Raw genomic sequence first — 24145 nt, forward strand, 5'->3', positions numbered from 1 at the left:
GGATTTATTAAATGTGCTTTTTTTTAAAGCACTAGTATGGCCCCAGTAAGGTCATACAATTGCTTTATAAATGAACCCTTAAAGCGGAGTTCCGGCCACAATTTCACTTTTTAAATATAAATACCCCTGTAATACACAAGCTTAATGTATTCGAGTAAAGTTAGTCTGTAAACTAAGGTCCGTTTTGTTAGGTTGTTACAGCATTTAGACACTTTATACAATAGAAATTGACTGGGGCCATCTTAAGTGTGGGCATCATGAGGCCAGACTGTACGACTTCCTGGATTTCAGCCTTGCAGATCTCGCACGTGCTCAGTGCTGCACAAGCAGTGTCAGATCAGGTTTCAGCACCTGTGCTGTCCAAGTCACATGATTCTTTGAGACTGGGGAGTGCACAGACTCCTGGAAAGTTACACCCACTACATTCCCAGGAGTCTGTGCGGTGTAGGTTAGGAAGCATTAAGCACCTAGGTGCAGGAAGTGGGAAGATTAACTATTCTGCCTAGCAACAACACTTTGAAGGCATCTAAAAAAAAAAAAAAAAATTCGTAAAGGACTAATGACATTTTTTTAAAACTACTGATGTAATGTTATATTTATGGGTGGAACTCCACTTTAAGGTTAACACAGTGTTAATAGGTTCATCATAAGAACATAGGTGATGCTATGTCCATTTTTGCTTTAGGCCTCTTGCACGGTGCAGCTTGAAAAAGCTCAGTGCAACTTTTTTTTTTACTGAGCTAAAATACAGCATATTAATTGTAATGGGCAAACTAGCACCGTGCATTCTTCAGTAAAATAAAAAACTAGAAAAATCTGCATTTTCGGCCAGTAATGTACGCCTCATGTGCCCAAATACAAGAATAAATTTGCGTGAAATTTTGCGACCAAATGCGAAAAATACATGCAAATAATTTTTTTTTTTTAAATGCCTCAAATGAATTTTGAAAAAGTAGATGCTCAAACAGGAGTATCACGTGCAAGAGGCCTTAATATGTGGGATGTCAAGCTAAAATGGAAAATTCAATATTTCTGAAAGCACAATTGCCGACATACAGGTCAGAAATAAATCTGAAATCTTTAGCTCAGGATGACTCCACTGTTTTTCATGAATCCTAGAAACCAGGGACCCATTGCAAAGTTGAAAATTAACTCTTCCCTTTGGTTTTTCATAAAGAAGAAGGGGGATGGCTTTTTCAAAGATGCACTTACTAGATTTATTGCTACAGGGTGGCCCTCCTGTGCAGAATCACGTATATATACACTTCCATCTTAGGGGACTCACACGCCTCCGACAGGCTGCTATTGCTGTGATAAAAAAAAAACACTGGTTAATTGTACTGTTACATTTTGATCGCTCTAGATGTTTAACCCAGGCCCGGACTGGCCATAGGGCACAACCGGGCACTTGCCCTGTGGGACGGGGCTACCAGTTTTTGCAGGGCCAAGGCAGCTGGGCTGCTCTTTGAGCCTGTGCCGCTCACCCGACCTCTACGCGGCCACCCGGCTGCCAGTTCAGTCGAGCCGTTTGCACCAGGGAAGCCAAAACATGAAGGGGGAGGAGCTTGAGGAGACACTTTCGGCCTCTCCACAGCCGCCAGCATAGTTCAGCTGCAAGCACCGGGGGGGGTGGCCACAAAGGGGAGGAGCTAGAGGAGACACCTTCTGCAGACACAATGGAACTGGATCAGAGAGAACATGAGTGTGGCCCCCTGTAACCTGGATAGGAGGAGCAGTGGGGGTGGCTGGATATAGAATAATAATTCTCTCCATTCCTTCTGCAGCTTCTGAATGCCTGCGAGAGGGCAAGGAGAAGAAGCAGGCATTCAGAGGCTGCAGGGAGAAATGGAGAGAATGATTCTTCTATATGCAGCCACTCCCACCGCTCCTCCTATACTGCTTCTTTCTGTTGCCCCCCCTTGTGCTCCCCCTTCCCTGCTCTCTGCCTCTCCCTCAGTGCTCTCCATTCCCCCATGCTCTCTGCCTCCACCCAGGTTTTCTGCCTCCCTCCAGTTCTCTCTTGCCCTCTAACGGTCTCTGACTCTCCTATGCTCTCCGCCTCCCCCTGTGCTATCCACCCCCCAGTGCTCTCTGACCTCTCCAGTGCTCTCCACCTCCCCCCGTGCTCTCCACCTTCCTTCATGCTCTCTTGCCTCCCCCTCAAGCTCTCTGGCCCCTGTGCTCTCCTGTCCCCTAGTGCTCTCCACCCGAGCCCATGTTCTTGCTTCCTCCTGTGCTCTCTGATAGTGTTGCTCACGAATATTCGTATTGCGAATATTCGGCTCGAATATGGCATATTCGAGTATTCGCGATATATTTCGAATTTCGCGGTGAATATTCGCAATTCCGAATATTCGCATTTTTTCAATTTGATTTTTAAAACAGATCACATCCTATCGACGTCTAAAAGCATTGCTGGTATGATTAGAGACCCTGGGCCGAGTAGCTAAGCTGAGGCGATCCTTTTATGTTGCCAAATTGAAAAAAAAAAATTGCGATTTTTCGCTATTGCGAATGCGAAAATGATTGCGAATTTTCGATAACTGTGGTAGGAGAACTCTGATTGTCTCTGATGCAAAAGGGGGGGGCTTTGTGTATGTTTCTGTTATGAATATTTGTATGTTTGATATTATTTTTTTTTGTAAGAAGGAAAAAATTGCGCATACCTTAAAAAAAGGGGAGAATACAGCAGCAACTCAAAAATGTTATACAACATAATTTAATACAAGACAGAAAATGGAGTCGCTCTACAAGAATAAAAAATATGTCTAGTGACAAGACATGTGGGCAAATTATAAAATAAGCAAGCGCAAATAACTTGTGAAATACACAGTGAAACAAATATATAAAGAAATATAGTCCCAATAATAGAAAAATAATCTTTCATAAAAATGTCTTTGATATGTGAAGTGAAAAAAAGTCCAAAGCATGCAGCATGAACGTGTTCAATCTTCAAGGTGTTTGATTGACAAACGGCTGTGACAGATGGATAGAGTAAAGAATCACCACCAATGCAAAACACTTTTTATTTTCTATTGTAAAATATCAAGAATATTCTGAGCCAATCAGAGTGCTCCTTCTGCATTTGCCGAATATTCGCAATTATTTTGTATTGTAAAATATCAAGAATATTCTGAGCCAATCAGAGTGCTCCTTCCGCATTTGCCGAATATTCGCAATTATTTTGTATTGTAAAATATCAAGAATATTCTGAGCCAATCAGAGTGCTCCTTCCGCATTTGCCGAATATTCGCAATTATTTTGTATTGTAAAATATCACGAATATTCTGAGCCAATCAGAGTGCTCCTACAGCATTTGTCGAAATTGCGCAGTAAATATCGCATTCGCATGTTGCGATATTTCGATAAAATATCACGAATATTCTGAGCCAATCAGAGCGCTCCTCCAGCATTTCTCGAAACTGCGCAATAAATATCGCATTCGCATGTTGCGATATTTCGATAAAATATCACGAATATTCTGAGCCAATCAGAGCGCTCCTCCAGCATTTCTCGAAATTGCGCAATAAATATCGCATTCGCATGTTGCGATATTTCGATAAATATCACGAATATTCTGAGCCAATCAGAGTGCTCCTACCGCAGTTATCAAAAAATCGCAATTATTTTCGCATTCGCAATAGCGAAAAATCGCAATCATTTAATTTCGATAAAATATCACGAATATTCGAATTTAGCGAATATATCTCGAATATTCGAATATATATTCGAGATATATCGCGAAATCGAATATGGCATATTCTGCTCAACACTACTCTCTGACTCCCCCAGTGCTCTCCAGACCCCCTGGGCTCTCCAGTCCACCTGCTCTCCGGCCCCCCTGTGCTCTCCTCTTCCTCCCCCACTTGTTCTCTGCCGCTCCCCTGTGCTTACTGCTTCCCCCAGTGCTCTCCGGACCCCCCTGTGCTCATTGCTCACCCCATGTTCTCTGGGCTTCCTCCCTGTGCTCTCCCCCTCATTCTTTTTACCAGCCCCCCTCACACCCGCACCTCAGCCAGGTTCCTCCCACCCCTCTCCCGGGGATCCGATAGAGAGTGGGGAGGAGGCCGGTTGACATGTCATGGGCTGCTCAGTCCAAAATGCCTAGGCCTAATTTTTGTCCCAGTCTGGGCCTGGTTTAACCCCTTCCCAGCCAGTGTAATTAATACACTGACAGCGCATATTTTAAGCACTGATCACTGTATTGGTGTCGCTGGTTCCCGCAAAGTGTCAAAAGTGTCAGTTTTAATGTCCAATTGTCCGCCACAATACCGCAGTCCCGCAATAAGTCGCTTATTGCCTCCATTACCAGTATAATTTTTTTTTTATTAAAAGTACGATAAATAGATACCATAGTTTGTAGACGCTATAACGAATAAACCAATCAATATTCACTTATTGAGATTTTTTACCAAAAATATGTAGCAGAATACATATTTGCCAAAATTTATGAAGAAATTGGATTTTCCAAACTTTTTTTTGGATTTATTGTATAGCAGAAAGTAAAAAGTATATTTTTGTTTAAAGCACAACAAATAAAAAAAAACGTAGAGGTGAGCAAATACCACCAAAAGAAAGCTCTATTTGTGGGGGGGGGGGGGGGGGAATTACATATATTTTATTTTGGTACATCGTTGATGCCGTAACCCAAAAGATAGCCTGGTCATCATGAAGGGGGATAAATCTTCTGGAGGTCAAGTTGGTTAATATTATTACTTTCATACTGAATGGGCCTCCTTATGCAGTCTAACACTCCATTCTTCAATTCACCCAGCCGAAAACTGTAGCTGGCCAGCTAGAACCTGTCCTAGGTAGCTAATATAAAATGCATGTATATACAGCTAAACCTGCTAAGAACCTAAATGTAGTGCACATGTTTATATGTGAGAGACAAAAGCAAAGTTATTCACTGTGATTTATGCTTGAATGTCATATAACAGTTGTAGGTTGTGTTCACAGAAGCAAAGAAAAAATATGCCTTTAAGAATCGTTCATTTATATGACAGTGAAGGTAAGCTCAAATTACACAGTAGAATTCAGCATAGAGTTAAGCTTTTGTGACTCATCAGTAGCCTTGGCCAATCACAGCCAATCTCACATGGAGCAGAGTCTTGACCTATCACAGCTACCTTTGCATTCATTCTGTCTGGGAGGTTCCTAACACTGTACATGTGCTGCATTCATTCCACATGAAGACAGAGAGCAGAGCAGACATACAGAGTTCAGTTTTATGGAAGCAAGGGCCTAAATAGGTATGTTACACAAGTTATATATGTTCTTATTGTAAATAGTGTGATCAGAACTGTATACTGATCTAGTTGTGTGTTCACTTGTAGTTCCACCGAACTAAGCCATCGAACTACGCCATCGAACTTAGTCCATTCAGTCATTCAAACAAAGTCATCTAACCGCCCTAACTGTAGTTCCACCGAATTAAGTCATCGAACTAAGTCACATCCATCCATCCACTCTAACAAGCTAACTGCACTAAAGCTAACTGAACTAAAGCAACACTGCAAACCAAGTTGCAAACCACAGTTATACCTTTCAGAGAAATCAGAGAATGCTTTGATAACTTACAGAGAGAGAGAGAGAGAGAGAGAGAGAGAGAGAGAGAGAGTATAAAATACTGAAGAAAGAAATATATCCACCATTTTATGTTGAAAGACAAGATTGAATATTTGAACCGCCATTTTGTTATACTTATTCAACACGTGTTTTGTACATGGACTGTCTGCTGCAAAGCAGCAGTGATATCTATGAAGAAAAGTTAATAAAGAAGTTATTTTAAGCATTTGGTGTGCTCTTTAAACCTTACTGCTTCCATAGAACGGCAATAGAGGAATTTCAGAGTAATAGACAGTCTTGTTGGACTGAAAAGTCAGAGATAACACAATTCTTCTAATGCCACAGCGCACGAGACACTTTATAGTGTTGTGCCTGCCACAACAACTCCCTCCCAGTGGGCTGGACCTGAGTTTATGTAGGAGGCCTGCCCCCTGCCAAACCCAGTAGGTGATTGGTCAGGGCTCCTCACATGAACTCCCTTTCACTCCAATTCCCAGCCCTGCCCATCTTCCAGAACAGTGGGCCAAATTCTCAAAATAGATACGCGGACTTAAGTAAAGTTTTCTAAATTTACACGGCGCGTATATTTGCGCCCGATCTTCAAAACGAGTTAAGCCTAGATTTCCGGATTTTCAGTCCTACCTAAAATAATTACACCTGCGCATCCCCGGGCGCAAATTGCGCTAGTCACGCCGCTGTTTTTGATAGGCAAAGATGCAAATGAGGGAGATAGGGCGATCCACAAAATTAAGTGTGTGCGCCGTAGATTACGCCCTGTGCGCACCTGTTAGTTTCCCTGGGCAAATTTACACATTATAAAAGCAGACCTAATTTTACACATGCCGTGTAAGGGTCTGCTCAAGCAACTGAATAGAGGTAGAGCTGACAACACATCTCTGCAGGACAACAATCTGACTGCCAAAATGCCCGGCACATCAATGATTCTAACGGCACTCGCCACTTTACAGGCACAAAGAAGGAGGAGGGCACAGAGGAGGAGGATGCGGGCACAGGAGAGGGTTTACCGCCCACGGCGGGATCTGTTTGCCATGCCTGATTATGAGGTGTATGGCAACTTCAGATTTGACAGGGAAGCCATCCTGGAGCTCACCCAAATACTTCAGGAGGATCTCACCACCCCAACCCAACGATCCCATGCCCTGCCACCTCTACAAAAAGTTATGGCAACCCTTCATTTTTTGGCCACTGGGTCTTTCCAGCGTGCATCTGGAGGTCTGGCTGGGATGGTGCAGTCGACAATGAGCCGATGTGTCCATCAGGTGGTCCCTGCCATACTGCGGCGCATGGTCAACCAGTTTGAAAAGCCCACCCAGGAGGAGCAGCGTCTGCAAGCCATGACTGACTTCTACAACATTGGTGGCTTCCCACGGACCATCGGGGCGATAGACTGCACCCATGTGGCACTACAGCCCCCCCATGAAACTGAGCACCTGTTCAGGAACAGAAAAGGCTGGCATTCGATCAACGTCCAAGCTATTGTAGATGCTCATGGCCTCATCTGGCACGTTTGTGCCAAATTTCCAGGGTCGTGCCACGACAGTTTCATTCCCTGGCAGACCAAGATCTACCAAGACTTGGAGCAGAATGTGTATGGAGACAGCTGGCTGATTGGTGAGTGACATTGGTGTCAGGTATGCCCCCCCCCCATGATGCAGACATCACAAGGGGCACATGCATGACTAATATCCTCCTGTCTTTTCCCTTACAGGTGACTCTGGATATGCCTTGGGACCCCACCTAATGACACCATTTAGGAACCCCCAAACACCAGGAGAACACAAATATAATGAGGTGCACATTCGCACCCGGTCAATTGTAGAGCGGACATTCAGGCTTCTCAAGTCCCGCTTCAGATGCCTTGACAAGACTGGGGGTACACTCTTGTATTCCCCAGACTTTGTCTGTCAAATAATTGGGGCATGTTGCATACTCCACAATTTTGCAATGAGAAGGGGCCTGCATATTGAGTTATGTCCTGACCTGACCCAGGCAATCCCCCCCCCTAACCACCTCTACCCGGTCTGCTGAGGGCACAGCAATAAGGAGACAACTTGCTGAAGGCATCTTTTCCCAGTAAATGGACCTTCATTATCTCACTTTATTGTTTGGTTTTACACCATAAACGCACAGATATTATGTGACATTTAAAATGTTTCTTTGCACAGTAAATGCACAATAATTATATGACAATGAGAATGTATTTTTTCATAGAAAACGCACATTCATTATCTCACAATGAGAATGCATGAATGCACACCACTGTGGTCCCTAGCACAGACACATCACATGCACATCGAATTGGATTAGATCCAAGTACCCCCCCCTTTGGTACTTGGGAGCAGTAACGCCCCGCCACGGCTCCAATTATGTCACTGTGCATTCATACACCATTCAGGAACCTGGGATGACTTCTCCCTGGTCCTGGGGATCCCTACTCCACCAAAACTGAGGGTGACACCCTTATGTTATCAGGAATGCCACCCCCCCACATTCACACATCTTTTACACACATAAACCAAATCATAAGTACAGTATAATAAAAAAAAAAAAAGTACCCCTGCAACTTAGTGATGTTGCCGAGTGCTCCTTCTGGGCTGACCACGGGCACGGGCACGGGCACGGCCACGGCCAACTGGAGGATCTTCACGGGGGGGGTCTGTGCAGGGGAGGGAGTATCTTCACAGGGGGGGTCTGTGCAGGGGAAGAAGGAGCCTCCCCTGGTGTCTGTCCTCCTGCTGGCCTGCCCTCCAAGGCCACGGCTATCCTGGTCAGACAGGCAGTGATGTCAGCCGTATTAGCCTGGCCAGCCCGGGTATTGGCCTGCACAGCCCGGGTATTGGCCTGCACAGATGTTGAGGAGTAAATATGAAAACCACCACCACGAACCAGTAAAAAATTGGAGGCTTACCACATGGCAAGCAATATATGCTTGCGGCTGCAAACCCCAGCCAGGGCCTTTAGGCGATCCTCACAGGGGGAGATGGGAGGGGAAGATGGTTGTTGAAGCCTCCAGCGAAACCACGATTTTTTGAAACGTGTCACAGAAAAAAAAACACTCAATGGTGAAGTATGTCATAACCAGCACACACATGAGGTATAAAGTGACTAAAAGAACCACCACCACCAGCACCTTATAAGTAGGAGGCTTACCAGAACATGTAAATAGATCAGCGGGTGGCTAAAACCCTAGCCTGGGCCTTTAAAACTCCTGGGCTGTGATAGTATGATCCTAAGTATCCTCCGTGTTCAGTAGGTACATAGAGGGAGTAATGGAGCCCACATAGTGAAGTACGTTTTAACACTGTACGTTTAATAGATAAAAAATTCACTAAATGATTAACCTCATTTGTTCACAACTGCTCAGATATTCTCACGAATCCGCTGCCACCCCGAGAGATTCCTTTATCAATGCAAGGTAAAATTATTGATCTCCATGTGTGAATGAACACATGGAGATCAGTAATTTTACCTTGCATTGATAAAGGAATCTCTCGGGGTGGCAGCGGATTCGTGAGAATATCTGAGCAGTTGTGAACAAATGAGGTTAATCATTTAGTGAATTTTTTATCTATTAAACGTACAGTGTTAAAACGTACTTCACTATGTGGGCTCCATTACTCCCTCTATGTACCTACTGAACACGGAGGATACTTAGGATCATACTATCACAGCCCAGGAGTTTTAAAGGCCCAGGCTAGGGTTTTAGCCACCCGCTGATCTATTTACATGTTCTGGTAAGCCTCCTACTTATAGGGTGCTGGTGGTGGTGGTTCCTTTAGTCACTTTATATCTCATGTGTGTGCTGGTTATGACATACTTCACCATTGAGTGTTTTTTTTTTCTGTGACACGTTTCAAAAAATCGTGGTTTCGCTGGAGGCTTCAACAACCATCTTCCCCTCCCATCTCCCCCTGTGAGGATCGCCTAAAGGCCCTGGTTGGGGTTTGCAGCCGCAAGCATATATTGCTTGCCATGTGGTAAGCCTCCAATTTTTTACTGGTTCGTGGTGGTGGTTTTCATATTTACTCCTCAACATCTGTTCACCCTCATATGAACTTAACTATTGTGGACACATTGGGACTGAGTTCTTCCTTTTCTAGTCCCCCATTGATTTGGGTTTACTGGCTTCATCAATTATCACACATCAATTTTATTGTTTAGATTTATTTAAGTTATTAGCGCAACATCTCCTTCTTTTTTCTATGTTATTGTGTTTGTATGACACTCCGTTGTTGCAGCTTTGTTAGCAATTTTATTGTTTTTTAGCGCGGTAAAATTTCTTCTATTGGCCTGCACAGCCTGGGTCAGGGCAGTCACCTCCTGGGCTACGCCTGTTGTGGCGTTCTTCAGGTCCCACAAACAGGTGATGACCCCCACTGAGTTGGTGGCCACATCACCCAGTGAATCCCTCATTAAACCCAGGCTGTGCTCCACCTTGGTCATTGTTTTTTTAATTTCACCCAGACTGCGGGTCTGCCGGGCATTGTCCCTCAGCAGACTGACCGGCAGACGCTCAAACCCCCCCTGGTTTCCGGGGTCGGCCTCCTACTTGCCCCTGAGGCTTGTGGCCTTGGAGGAGGGGTTGGAGTGACCCATGGGGGCTGCTGCATGTTGGAGGCTGGGAGCCTCTGGGGTACCCTCAGGGGATGACTCAAAGGTCCTATCTTGGCCCATCAGGATTTGCCGGCCAATCACAATCTTTTCATCCTCCTCCCCCTCATCCTCCTCCCACTCAACATCCAAATTAGGGGAGTTGTGGGCACTCCCCTCCCATGGCGAATCCTGCCCTTCTTGGGACTCAGCATCAGCCTGTCTTGGGGGTGGTGCAGCAGCCTGCCCTGATGGGCCAGCAACCTCCTGCCCTGATGGGGCTGCCACCTCCTGGGCTGATGGGGCTGCCACCTCCTGGGCTGATGGGGCTGCCACCTCCTGGGCTGATGGGGCTGCCACCTCCTTGCCATCTGGGGAGGACACAAAACAATCACAGGTTGGTGGATCCACACACTTGGCACATCTTCCCTTCCCCCACCCACACATGCTAATCACCAGATAGAAAAAATAAAAAACTTACCTGTCCTCACAGGAGCATCAGAGTCAAAGCCAGGCAGGCCCACCACCTGCTGTGGGTGGAAACACTGGGCCACTGCCCATTCCTCCTCACTCATCCTGACTGGGCAGGGTCCCCCTCCTCCAGTGCCCCTGGTATGGGCATGCAGCGTTGCCAGCTTGTTCCGGGACACGCTCTTTAAGTCGTTTATTTTTTTTTGGATTCCAGCGATGGTCCCGGTCTCCCCCCCCCGACGCATTGATCCGATCGGTGATCTTTTTAAGGATCTCCTTCCTCCTGGCCTGGGTGGTGTTCTGGCTCTCAGGGCCATGTAGAAAACGACCATATTTTATGATGCCCTGAGCAAGAATATGCTTCTCTGCCACTGAAAAATTTAGCTGCCTGCGCTTGGTGGCCATCACAGACACCACCCAGCAACAGGAAACTCACCCAAAAAACAATCAACAATACACACACAACAAAGAAAAAAAATCACAGCAAAAACAAAAATAAAACACAAACAGACAGCTACTATAAATTCAAAAACAAACAGGCAAAAAACGGAAACAAAAAACAATCACACACCAAAAAACAAACACTTATCAAAAACAAACAGGCAAAAAATCAAAACAAATAACAAATTATCAAAAACAAACACCAACTATACACTACAACTCCTCAACAACTTTTCTCACAAACAAATCTTACCAACAAACACTGACAAACGTTCAAACCAGAAGCAACTTGCTTTAGGAAGGGAACACAGGGAAATACTTTTGCAAGGGAAGTGTGTTTGACTGGGGCTATTTAGACACAGGGCGATCCTCAAACTAAGTACACTTGGCCTTTTACCTATCTCACTGATTGCGATGAGCAAAGTTCTGCACATGCCCAGTGAGGTCCAGATTCGTGCGCGCATGCGCAGTACGGCCGGCCCTTCATTTGCATGGGGTCACGGCTCATTACAATGAAGCACGCCCACTTCCTTCCCACTTGCCATAACCACGCCTTACGCCTCGGAATTTAGGTTACGGATGGCGCAATTTTGTGCGCAAATGCGCTGTGGATACGGCACTTACGACACCAACTTAGGGTGCCGTAACTTAAATGACATAAGTTAGGTAATACTAAATTTGCACAGCTTTTTGAGAATTTGGCCCATTCTGCCTGGGAGCAGGGGAGGCGCCCAAGAACAGAAAGACAGGTGGTCACACCCACTGCTACACTAACCACTCCCTGCCCCCCAGATCAAAAAAAGCAGGCCTAGCATGCAGCATAGGCCTGACTAAATTTACCTGCCTGGCAGCTATCACCCAAACCACCTTACCTCTAGCACCTACCTATGGTAGAAGGTGCTACTTATAAAGTATGTATATATTCCCTATTACTACTGAGCCAAATAAGGTCAATGTTTCGCTGTCGCTTCTTCAGGACCTATTTCCAATGATTGCAGGCAAAGGGATTCTGCATGGCAAAGAAAAGAGTATCAGAACTTCATCTTATTTTATCTTTATTTCTGTATTAAATCTGCAAATTACTTTAACTATGCACGCATAGGCGTGCGCACAGGGTGTGCCAGGTGTGCCTGGGCACACCCTAATCACTCCGTGTGGAGTACTCCGTGTGTATATTTCCAATGGTTAGACCCCTGATATTTCACCAAATAAAAGAAAACAATCTCCTTTTTTTATTTTTTCTCCTAAACAATAGTAAAAACAATAATTAAAATAATATTGACTGCCCTACTGACACCACCAATATCGGACCTAATGACATTGGGGTGCACACCCTATTGCAATAGGCTGTGCACCCCTATGTATGCACGGCATATGTGTTTTGTATTGTTTAGTCTTGCTACTGCCTCTTGTGGTCCAGCTCTGCAATGGCAATGCGGAGGTCATTCTTGGGTAGTGCTGTTTCTCTAAGTACTTATCAGATGCATGTGTGGGATAAGGTGATACCATTCTTTCCGCACCGCACTTAAGGGGGATTCCACACCCGAAGATGTGTTAATGCCCCACAAGCACACGCATTGTGGTACAGCTCTCACAGCTGATTATAGTCAGCTGTTTTGGATGGTTGGATGTTGCTGATTGTCGGCTCTGCTTAAAGCAGTGGTGGTATGTTTATCCAGGACCATTAGGAACAGGTTTGTTTATTTACTGGGACTTTTATTGAAAACCTCACTCAATATACCTTAATGATTTAGTATGCTGGGGAGTAATTGAAGTTACTTTACTGCTCAGATCTATACCTGCAGTCATCATTAGCACCAACTATATTAATTGCCTACTAATGTAGATCATTGGATGCTATTTCATACCAGTTTTTTTGGTAAGTTTTACTGCAATGTGGTTTGCTTTTGGTCCAATTTGAATTGAGTTGAATACTAATTAATGGTGGCTGCTGTATTGTCTGGTTCATATAGGTCCTAGCTGATCTTCTGTTTGTCATCTGGAAGCTTTCTATACAGTCAAATCGATCACTGACCCTCATCCTGAATCATTTGATTTAGGTATTTGAACTATTGTATCTTTTTGTCTATATTGCCAGAATATACAGTATGATATTTTGTTGCAAATATTTATTTGTGGTCTGCATATCTATATTATATAATAGGAACCAATAGGAGGGTGGCTCCATTTATTTTGTGGGAAAAAAATGGTCACCCTGATGTAGTGACGCTGTGGATCTGCTGATAGAGATAGATAGATAGACTGTCCCCATACCATCTATGGGGCTTACATTACTCTATATGATTTGTCTGCATATGTCATCCGTTTGCTGAAGTTCTGATACTCGTTTCTTTCCCATGTAGAATCCCTTTGCCTGCAGTCAATGGAAATAGGTCCTGAAGAAACGACAGCGAAACGTTGACCTTATTTGACTCTGCAGTAATAGGGAATATATACATACTTTATATATCATATATATCCATGGTTCTACAAATGAGAGCTTGATTTTCTCTTGTTTTACTCTATATATTTGTATTCCTTTTGTAACATTAACTAAATCAATTTATTTTTGTAAAACTATATAGTGTTCCTTTCTGGTATCAGTAAAGTCCGCTCACATGTCCAAAAACTATTTTCTAACAATACCCAAATGTGGTGGCTGCATTTTTTTTTTTTTTTTAGGCTGTCTGTTCTTTAAAGGATCACTAAAGGATAAAAATGTTTTTGCTGAAATGACTGTTTACAGGGTATAGAGACATAATAGTTAACTGATTCCTTTTAAAAATGATTAAAAATAGATAAAAACCAATCAGATAATGTTTTTGCTGTTGTTTCCTGGTTCTCTGATGTACAGAGCCAGAGAGCCAATAGAGGGCAGTGAAGGTTTTGCAAAACGAAACTGGATTGGTGCTGAGGAGTTTTAGACACACAGTAATCACACCTCCTTGATTAGTCACCACAGTGAGAAATCTCCCAGTACTGTGGTGATCAGGAAACAGACAGCCAGGAAGTGTCCAGAACAGAGAAGAATTACAGCAACATCAAAGCAAAAATGAACAATGAGGACATGAAACCAGGACTGCAGTAAGGTAAAGGAAGCTATTTAGCTAAAAAAAAAAATCCTTTAGTGACCCTTTAATGGTACCCCCTTAGCTATCTTTCTTTAAACACATTTAAGTATTGATACGCTGCAATATTTGACATGTTTGTGTTGTGGTTTAGATACGCTTTAGGTTTGGCAGCACATATTTTTGTTCATAGGATGCAATACTTTTACACTTTAAAGTTTAGGGACTCATTAATGACAGGAATAGTACCACTGGATTGGCGCAGGGCCAATGTGGTGCAAATATTTAAAAAGGGAACAAAGTCTTTACCAAGTTACTATAGACCTGTTAGTTTAACTTCTATAGTTGGGAAGATACTGGAGAGTTTAATAAAAGACCACATAGACGAGTTCTTGCTGGAAAAAAATATTTTAAGCAACAGACAGCATGGATTCATGAAAGACAGAAGATTTCAAACCAATCCGATTTCTTTTTATGAAGAGGTAAGTAAAACCTTGGACAGAGGCGTGGCTGTGGACGTGGTATATTTTTAATTTTGCAAAAGCGTTCGATACCGTTCCGCACACACGGCTCATGTGTAAGGTAAGTTCTACAGGATTGGATATATCAGTTTGTAAATGGATAGAAAACTGGCTAAAAGACAGAATTCAGAGAGTAGTAATTAATGATTCTTACTCTGAATGGTCGAAGGTTATCACTGGTGTACCCCAATGTTCAGTGTTGGGACCCTTACTTTTTAATATCTTTATAAATCATATTGGGTCTGAGATCAAAAGTAACATTTCTGTCTTTGCAGATGACACCAAGCTATGCAGTGGAATAACGTCCTTACAGGATGTCTCCAATTTACAAGCCGACCTCAATGCTCTGTCTAATTGGGCGACTATGTGGCAGATGAGGTTTAATATTGATAAATGTAAAGTTATGCACTTGGGGGCTAAGAATGTGCATGCATCATACATGCTAGGGGGAGTACAACTGGGGGAATCCGTAGTGGAGAAGGATCTGGGGGTTTTGGTAGATCATAAGCTTAATAATAACATGCAATGCCAAGCTGCGGTTTCCAAAGCAAACAAAGTCCTTTCTTGTATTAAGAGAGGTATGGACTCCAGAGAGAGAGATATAATTGTGCCCCTGTACAAATCATTAATAAGACCTCATCTGGAATATTCAGTTCAGTTTTGGGCACCAGGTTTTAAAAAGGATATCGAGGAACTGGAGAGAGTTCAGAGAAAGGTAACCAATAGGGTTGCCACCTTTTCTTCAAGCAAAACCCGAACACTTTACTGGCGCACAGCATTTTTTTTTGTATACATTATAGACAATATGATTGTAAAAGACCTTGGAGAAGGAGTGGACGGGGGGTAGTGAGATGGACACCAACAGACTTTGAGGGATGGGAAACATGGGACGACCTGTATGCTTTTATGTCAGTCAGCTACATTTTTATTTTTTTATAAAAATTCTTGATGGTGTTTCAGTATTGTGAGTTTCGTTTCTCCTTGAAGTGCTTATAATCATTTTTATTTGTGAGATCTGCTTGCAGTGTCTGTTATGCTTAGTATGGCAGTTTCCCCATGGATAGATGCTGAAGCGCTCTATTACTGTACATTCTGATCGGGGGGGTAAAAATTATGGGGGAGCCGCTGTCTTTAGGTGTGAGGCATGGAAGAAGAATTGATCAACTAATATTTTTTCACATGAATGGACTTAAGTTATTGCACAGTTGGTGTTCACTTTTTTATATGTATATAGGGAAATTATTAGTAATTAATTCTATGAATTATCAAATTTTCACATCAATGGAGGATAATAATTACATACTCAGATATATAAATATTTTTAGTTAATCACATGCATATATACACACTCTCAAATGCATACAGATACTGAGATGAGTGAGTGAGTGAGTGACTTATATAGCGCTACAAATGCGAACTGAATTGCCTCAAGGCACTTGGTATCCACATATATACATATGATCATTTACATACAGTACATGCGCACACACATATACACACTCAGATATATACAATCAGATACATGTATACACGCATATTTAAACACTCCGATGTATGCAATCAGATACATGTATACACACACATATATACACACTCAGGTATATACAATCTTATATTTACACACACTCAGATATATACAATCAGATACATGAATACACGCATATATACACACACTCAGATATATACAATCATATATATATACACACACTCAGATATGTACAATCAGATACATGTATACACACATATATAAACACACAGATTTATACTCTAAAGCGCTATTTGGGTGAGAAAGAGTTAACCCTTCCAGAGAACCACCCATAAAACAGGAAGTGGTGCTGGAGGTGTGTAAAGGAGTATGGAGATTGCACCCGTGAAGATGAGCTGGGAGTCTGCTAGCGGCTGTTAGGAATTCAGAGAGGACTTTTGAAATTTGGGGGGCGAAGACCCATCTACAACTAAACCGTATGTGTTTTGCCTTGACTAATTTTGTGCTGAAGAAAAGCAGACTTTTTATTTGATGCCAAAGCTAAGTGGACTTTTCTGTTATAGTTTTTCCTTGTGTGCTGAGCAAAGCCTTATTTTTGGTTTGTCTGTGAATAAAACCCTTTTTTCCCCCCCCAAAATGGTTTATGCACTTAAAGCGGGGGTTCACCCTATTGATAAAAGTATGCTACAGTATGCCTGTCTTTATTTTTTTAGCCCCGTACTCACTGTGCAATCGTAGATAAAAGATTACGACTCCCAGCGGGTAATGGGCGTTTCTATGGAGAGAGAAGGTGATTGACGGCCGGCTCTGGCACGTCACGCTTCTCCGGAAATAGCCGAAATAGGACTTGGCGCTTCACAGGCGCCTGCGCATAGTCTGTGCGCAGGCGCCGTATAGCGCCGTGAAGAGCCGAGACCTGTTCCGGCTGTCTTCGGGGAGCGTGACGTGCCAGAGCCGGCCGTCAATCACCTTCCCTCTCCATAGGAACGCCCATTCCCCGCGGGGAGTCGTAATCTTCTATCTACGAGTGCACAGTGAGTACGGGGATAAAAAAATAAAGACAGGCAGTATGCTCGCGCTACTATGCCGAATTTTATGCTAAAAAGATGTTAATAAGGGTGAACCACCGCTTTAATCCCGCCAAGCTATAGCCCCCAAACTTTACAATCTATACACACACATATATACAAACTCAGATATATACAATTAGATACATGTATACACACATATATAAACACTCAGATATATATATATATATATATATATATATATATATATATATATATATATATATATATATACACACACTCAGATATATGCAATCAGATACATGTATATACACATACACACTCAGATATATATATATATATATATATATATATTGTAACCTGGGGGATAGGTAGCAGGTACAAAAGCTCCCTGGGATAAGCAGGCACAGATACCAAGTCCATGGGATAAGTGAAAAAAACTGTGTGTTTTTATTGATGCTATATACAAAGTCTATTTACATAAAATAGTTAAACAAAAACCTAGCTGTGTCTCGGCTCTAACTATACGCTATATACAAGCCCTAACTACCAGGCTGAACAAGCCTACAGCTTGTCAGCTTCCACATCAACTGCTTCAAAAGTATTCACCCACCTCCTTGCTCTTACAGACAAGCATTGACTGTGTTTCCTAGGCAGAGCAAAGGCTGTCTGCTCAGGTGCGCTTAAATTGGCTTGGGGAAGAGGGCCAACACCTGAACTGGATCCTGGATCAGAGATCCCTGAACAGGACTTTCCCAGGCTCTCTCTGGGATGCTCTGCTACACATCCTCCCCCCTTGTTTCAACCCCAGGGTTGGAACACCTGTAGCCCAACAGGAGTGAACACGGGACAGGGCATCTACATTCCCCATCTCAACACCTGGCCTGTGTTTTACAGTGAAGGAGTAATCTCGTAGGGCCAAAAACCACCGGTTCACCCGTCTATTAGTCTCCTTCTTTTGGGCCATCCATTTAAGGGGAGCATGGTCAGTTTTTAACTCAAACTGGCGCCCCAACAAGTAGTACCTGAGCGTGTCCACGGCCCACTTTATGGCTAAACATTCCTTTTCAATGACTGCATATTTTTTTTCCATGGTCATTAAGCTTTCTGCTTAGGTACACCACAGGGTGTTCTTCCCCATTGTGTACCTGTGATAGTACTGCCCCGATACCAACATCAGACGCATCTGTCTGAACCAAAAAATCTTTGGAGAAATCGGAGGAGTACATTACTGGTTGGGCACAAAAAGCATTCTTCAGGACTTGGAAAGATTCCTCTGCTACTGAGGACCATTTTACCATTACAGAGTCTTTTACTTTTGTAAGGTCTGTCAGTGGGGCAGCTATAGTTGCAAAATTTGGGATGAATCTTCTATAATACCCCGCAATCCCAAGAAAGGTCCTGACCTGCTTCTTGTTTGCAGGACGTGGCCACTCCTTGATGGCTTCTATTTTATTCACCTGGGGCTTTATGACACTATGGCCAATAGTGTAGCCCAAATACTTGGCTTCCTCTAGACCAATGGCACATTTTTTTGGATTTGCCGTAAACCCTTCTTTGAAGAGGTAATCAAGGACAGCCTGGGCACGGGGCAAGTGAGACTCCCAGTCAGTGCTATGTACCACTATATCATCTAGATAGGCTGCTGCATACTGTCGATGAGGTCTTAGGGTCCTGTCCATAGCCCTCTGAAATGTCGCAGGAGAATTTTGCAACCCAAAAGGCATTTTCTTATATTAAAAGGAACCCTCCGGGGTAACAAATGCAGTCTTCTCTTTGGCGCTATGAGTCAGGGGTATTTTCCAATATACTTTGGTCAAGTCCAAAGTGGTCAGATAACGGGCCTTGCCAAGTCGGTCTATAAGTTTGTCTACCCTGGGCATTGGGTATGTGTCAAACTTTATTACTGCATTAAGCTTTCTGAAGTCGTTACAAAACCTCCAAGTGCCATCCGGTTTTGGGACTAATACAATGGGGCTAGACCAGTCACTATTGGATTCCTCAATAACATCTAGCTCCAACATCCTTCTAACTTCATAACTAATGTCCTTTCTTCTAACTTTGGGAATTCGGTATGGTTTGAGCTTGACAAGGATTTCAGGTTCAGTAACAATATCATGCTGAACTGCTGAAGTCGTGCCAGGCAACTCTGAAAATTTCTCTCTATTCCTTATCAGGAACTCTCTAGCTTCCTGTTTTTGGGAATATGACAGGGTGTCTGGAACTGTGACCTCAGGGATCAGAGGGGACTCAGTACCCTTAGGCGTTACAGGGAGGGACCTCACAGTTAATGCCAGTCTTTCCTTCCAGAGCTTTAACAGGTTTATGTGGTAAATCAGTTTGGGCTTCCTTTTACCCGGTTGATACACCTTGTAATTGACCTCCCCAACTCTTTCAATTACTTCAAAGGGACCCTGCCACTTAGCCAGGAACTTGCTCTCAACAGTGGGAACTAACACGAGGACCCTGTCACCAGGTGAGAAAACACGGAGTTGGGCCCCCCTGTTGTGTATTCTCTGTTGGGCTGCTTGGGCCTGCAGTAAGTGTTCTTTTACCACCGACATGATTGCTGCAATCCTCTCCTGCATTTGAGCGATATGCTCAATGACACTTTTGTGGGGTGTCTGTTCCCCCTCCCAAGTTTCCTTGGCTAAGTCTAAGAGTCCCCGAGGGTGTCTCCCATAAAGCAGCTCAAATGGAGAGTACCCCGTAGAGGACTGGGGAACCTCCCTGATGGCGAACATCAAGTATGGTATCAGGAAGTCCCAGTTTTTCCCATCCTTGTCCACAACCTTTTTTAACATACTCTTTAATGTCTTATTGAAGCGTTCCACCAAGCCATCCGTTTGAGGATTATACACCAAGGTTCGTAACTGCGTCACCTTAAATAACTTGCACAGCTCCCTAGTTATTTGTGACATAAATGGGTACCCTGGTCTGTAAGGACTTCTTTAGGGATGCCAACCCAACTGAACACCATAAACAGCTCGTTGGCAATGTTTTTAGCAGACGCGTGCGTAAGGGAATGGCCTTGGGGTAACGGGTAGCGTAATCCATGATCATGAGGATATGCTGATGACCGCGGGCAGATTTGGGGAGCGGACCCACAAGGTCCATGGCAATCCTCTCAAAAGGCACTTCAATAATGGGCAAGGGTACTAAAGGACTTCGGAAGTGGGGCTGTGGGGCTGCCATCTGACACACAGGACAGGATTGACAATAATTTTCAATATTTTTCTGTATCCCAGGCCAGTAAAACCTGCGCAACACCCTTTCAGTTGTTTTCTCAACCCCTAAATGGCCTCCTAGCAAGTTCCCATGGGCAAGTTCCAACACCACCCGTCTGTATGGCTCAGGGACCACCAACTGTTCAACCACTCTGTCATTCATTTTACATACACGATACAGTAAATCCTCATTGCTGCAGAAATAAGGAAAACAGGGCCTGTCCCTTGGTTCGACAGGTACATAATTAATCACCACTATGTTTTCCCAGGCCCTGGCAAGGGTAGGGTCTTTTCTCTGCTCAGTACCAACATTTTCCTTGTGCACATTAAGGTCAGCAAACTCCAACGTAGGCTCAGATTCAGCAGACGGTTGTCCAGCTCTACTGGTTGTGGGGACTTCCACAGGCTCCTCCAGCTGTCCTGCCATAACTGAGAAAGAATAACCCAGAGAGCCCTGAGAGGAGTCCCCTGAACCCATAATATCAGTAGTAGCCAGGAGTTCTGGCTCTGCGACTGAGTCAGGTACTGCGACCGGGTCGGGACGATCCCACAGTTCCCAAAACTTAGGGAAGTCCCTACCAATGATGGCCTCATGCACCAAATGGGGCACAAGTCCGACCGCATTGGACACCGTACCTAAGCCAGTTTTAAACTGAACAGTGGCTATAGGATACTCCCAGGTATCCCCATGTACACAGATCACAGCAACTTTTTTTTCATGAAAATTCACAGTTTCAACCATCTCTGCTGTAACCAAAGTAACTAGACTTCCAGAGTCCAGCAAGGCCGTAATAGGCTTATTATTAACAGTCATTTGACACATGTGTTTCCCCACATTTGGCGCTGCAGCGCATGAAACAGCAGCAAACATAGACTGCCTTCTAATAGATAGATCACACTGCATTGGTTCATCTGTCAATGGACAGTTTGCTGCAACATGTCCCAGTTCTTGGCAACGAAAACACCTGATGTTTCCCCAGTTTGGTTTGCTGACAGGCAGTGGTTTCCCTTGTTTGAGATGCCAAACTTCAGTCCTGGTGTGTTTCTGCGGAACAACATAATTTATAGTCATCATACTAACACCTAAATATCAATTATCTACAATTATCTACTGGACACTATACATTTATATCACAACATGTATTGGCCATGACTTCACTACAGCAGTTGTAACTCATTAGATTATATCCAAGATATGACACAGTGATGTGGTAAGCGAGTGGTGATGGCCGATCGGCTGCTGGACATGGGCGATCGTTGGACCAATCTGATGAAGTTGTGCTGCGGTGATGTCTCACAAATGGCAAGCAGAGTTGGGCCCTCCGGGCCCAGGCTGAAGTCACTGGTTTACCGTGTGGTAGGCCACAGTCCTCTCACCTAGCAGCAGAGAGGTGTTCACTCTGTGAGGCCCAGGCCCATTGGTTCATCTGTCAATGGACAGTTTGCTGCAACATGTCCCAGTTCTTGGCAACGAAAACACCTGATGTTTCCCCAGTTTGGTTTGCTGACAGGCAGTGGTTTCCCTTGTTTGAGATGCCAAACTTCAGTCCTGGCACCAAAAATCCTCCCCCCCTACTTCCTTGCCATGCTTACCCCCCACTTCCCCTAGAACACTCTTACCGGTTGCCTGGGGAAACCGTGGCTTTTGGTGGAAAGTCCGTGCGGCTGTTGGGGTGGTGACCAGGTTCTCTGCAGCAAAGTACATTTCAACGAGTTCCACCAGGTTATCTGCCGACTTGGGGTCTCCTTGACTCACCCACTTCTGCAGGGGAATTGGCAGTGACCTCAGGAATTGGTCCATGACCACACGCTCCACTATTTGTGGCACAGACAGGGACTCCGGCTGTAGCCATTTCCGCACCAGGTGGATTAGATCAAACATCTGCGATCTTGGGGGCCTCTCAACTTGGAAGAACCAGCTGTGGACCCGCTGTGCTCGAACGGCCAAGGTGACACCGAGTCGTGCCAGGATTTCCTGCTTGACCTTCTCATAGACTCCCGTTTCTGCCGACTCCAGATCATAGTAGGCCTTCTGTGATTCACCAGAAAGTAAGGGGGCAATCAGTCCTGCCCACTGGGTTTGAGCCAGACAGAGAAAATAATTTTATAGTGAGTACAAAAAATCCTATTATTTTCAACATGGGGACAAGGTGCTTTGGGTTCGCTCATCCCCTCCCCCCCTCTTTCCTGGCCTGCCAAGCTGCATGTTTGGATAAGGGTCCAGTATGGATTTTGGGGACCCCATCACATTTGTTTTTTTCATTTTGGCATGAGTGTTCCCCCCATAATGCATACCATACCAGACATAAGGGTCTGATATGGATGGGGGGGGGGGCATACTGTTTTATATAAAAATTTCAGCATGGGGTTTCCCTTAGGCTACTCTAACACTGGGGCCACGCCGTGTTAGTAGTATAGCGTAACTAGTTTTAGTGGTGCTTTACTGTCATTTTAGCGGTGCTTTTGGGTCGCTAGTGGGGTGCTTTTTACTCCGGCTAGCAGTCGATGTGAGGGTTAAAACCGATTTTGTTGCAGCGCTTCCGAATCTCTTTTCAGGTGCTTCAGAAGTGCTGCCCATGCATTACAATGGGCAGGGGTGGTTTACCGTCCCAAAGATGCTGCTTGTAGGACTTTTTTTATGTCCTGCAAGCGCACCGCCCCAGTGTGAAAGCACTCAGGCTTTCACACTGGAGTGGCATGGGATGTGGTTTTCAGGGGTTTTACAGTTGCCATTTTGAGCACTAAAACGACTGAAAAACACCTTCAGTGTGAAAGTAGCCTTAAAATTGGGTCTGTTATGAATTCGGATCAAATTTGTGTTCAAAGCTGATCAAATATGCAATTCAGTGCTCAGAAAATTCACAGAACTCTTTTTAAATTTGCAGTGAATCACTCGCCCTAGATGTTAACCCCTTTCCAGCCAGTGCCATTAGTAAAATGACAGCGTATATTTTTTAGCACTGATCACTGTATTAGTGTCACTGGTTCCTACAAAGTTTCAAAAGTGTCAGTTAGTGTTGGACTATAGTGCCATACTAACGCAGCCCTGCTATAAATCGCTGATTGCCACCATAACTAGTATAGAAAAATAAATGAATTATAATTTCATTATATAAACCATAGTTTGTTGATGCTATAAGTTTTGTGCAAACCAATCAACATACGCTTATTGGGATTTTTTTTACAAAAGATATGTAGCAGAATACATATTGGCCTAAATTGATGACGAAATTTGATTTTGGTCTTTTTTTGTTTATAGCATAAAAAAAAGTGGTGATCAAATACCACTGTAGCTGCCAGTGGACTACAGTTACCTTGTTCCGAGGACTACCCCTGTTACTTTCCATTAGGGATGAGCCGAACACCCCCCCCCGTTTGGTTCGCACCAGAACCTTCGACTAAAACGTTTGCGCGAACATTTAGAACCCCATTAACGTCTATGGGACTAGAACGTTTGAATTCAAAAGTGCTCATTTTAAAGCCTAATATTCAAGTTATTGTCGCAAAACATCTTTGAGAACCCGGGTCTTGCCCCAGGGAACATGTATCAATGGAAAAAAAGTTTTAAAAACGGTTCTTTTTTTCAGGACTCCAGGTTCTCAAAGACGTTTTCACAGGCATGCTATAGACACCCAGCAGGTACAATATTTAAAGGAATTTTTCATTTATTTTTTATTTTTTATTTAAGCATCATTAAAATCACTGCTCCTGAATCTTTAGGTGC

General features: G+C 43.8%; 1 protein-coding gene across 1 annotated transcript in view; it reads right to left on the reverse strand.

The window, feature by feature from the left end:
• LOC120927009 (potassium voltage-gated channel subfamily A member 10-like) overlaps nt 1–17847 on the reverse strand; it is a 202264-nt gene extending 184417 nt beyond the window's left edge. The window contains exon 1 of the mRNA XM_040337398.1: nt 17808–17847. The gene's annotated coding sequence lies outside the window, so the exon portion shown is untranslated. The remainder of the gene's footprint in view (nt 1–17807) is intronic.
• Nucleotides 17848–24145: the final 6298 nt, after the last annotated feature.

This window comes from Rana temporaria, chromosome 2 (genome assembly GCF_905171775.1).
Source record: "Rana temporaria chromosome 2, aRanTem1.1, whole genome shotgun sequence".
Taxonomy (NCBI): Eukaryota; Metazoa; Chordata; class Amphibia; order Anura; family Ranidae; genus Rana; species Rana temporaria.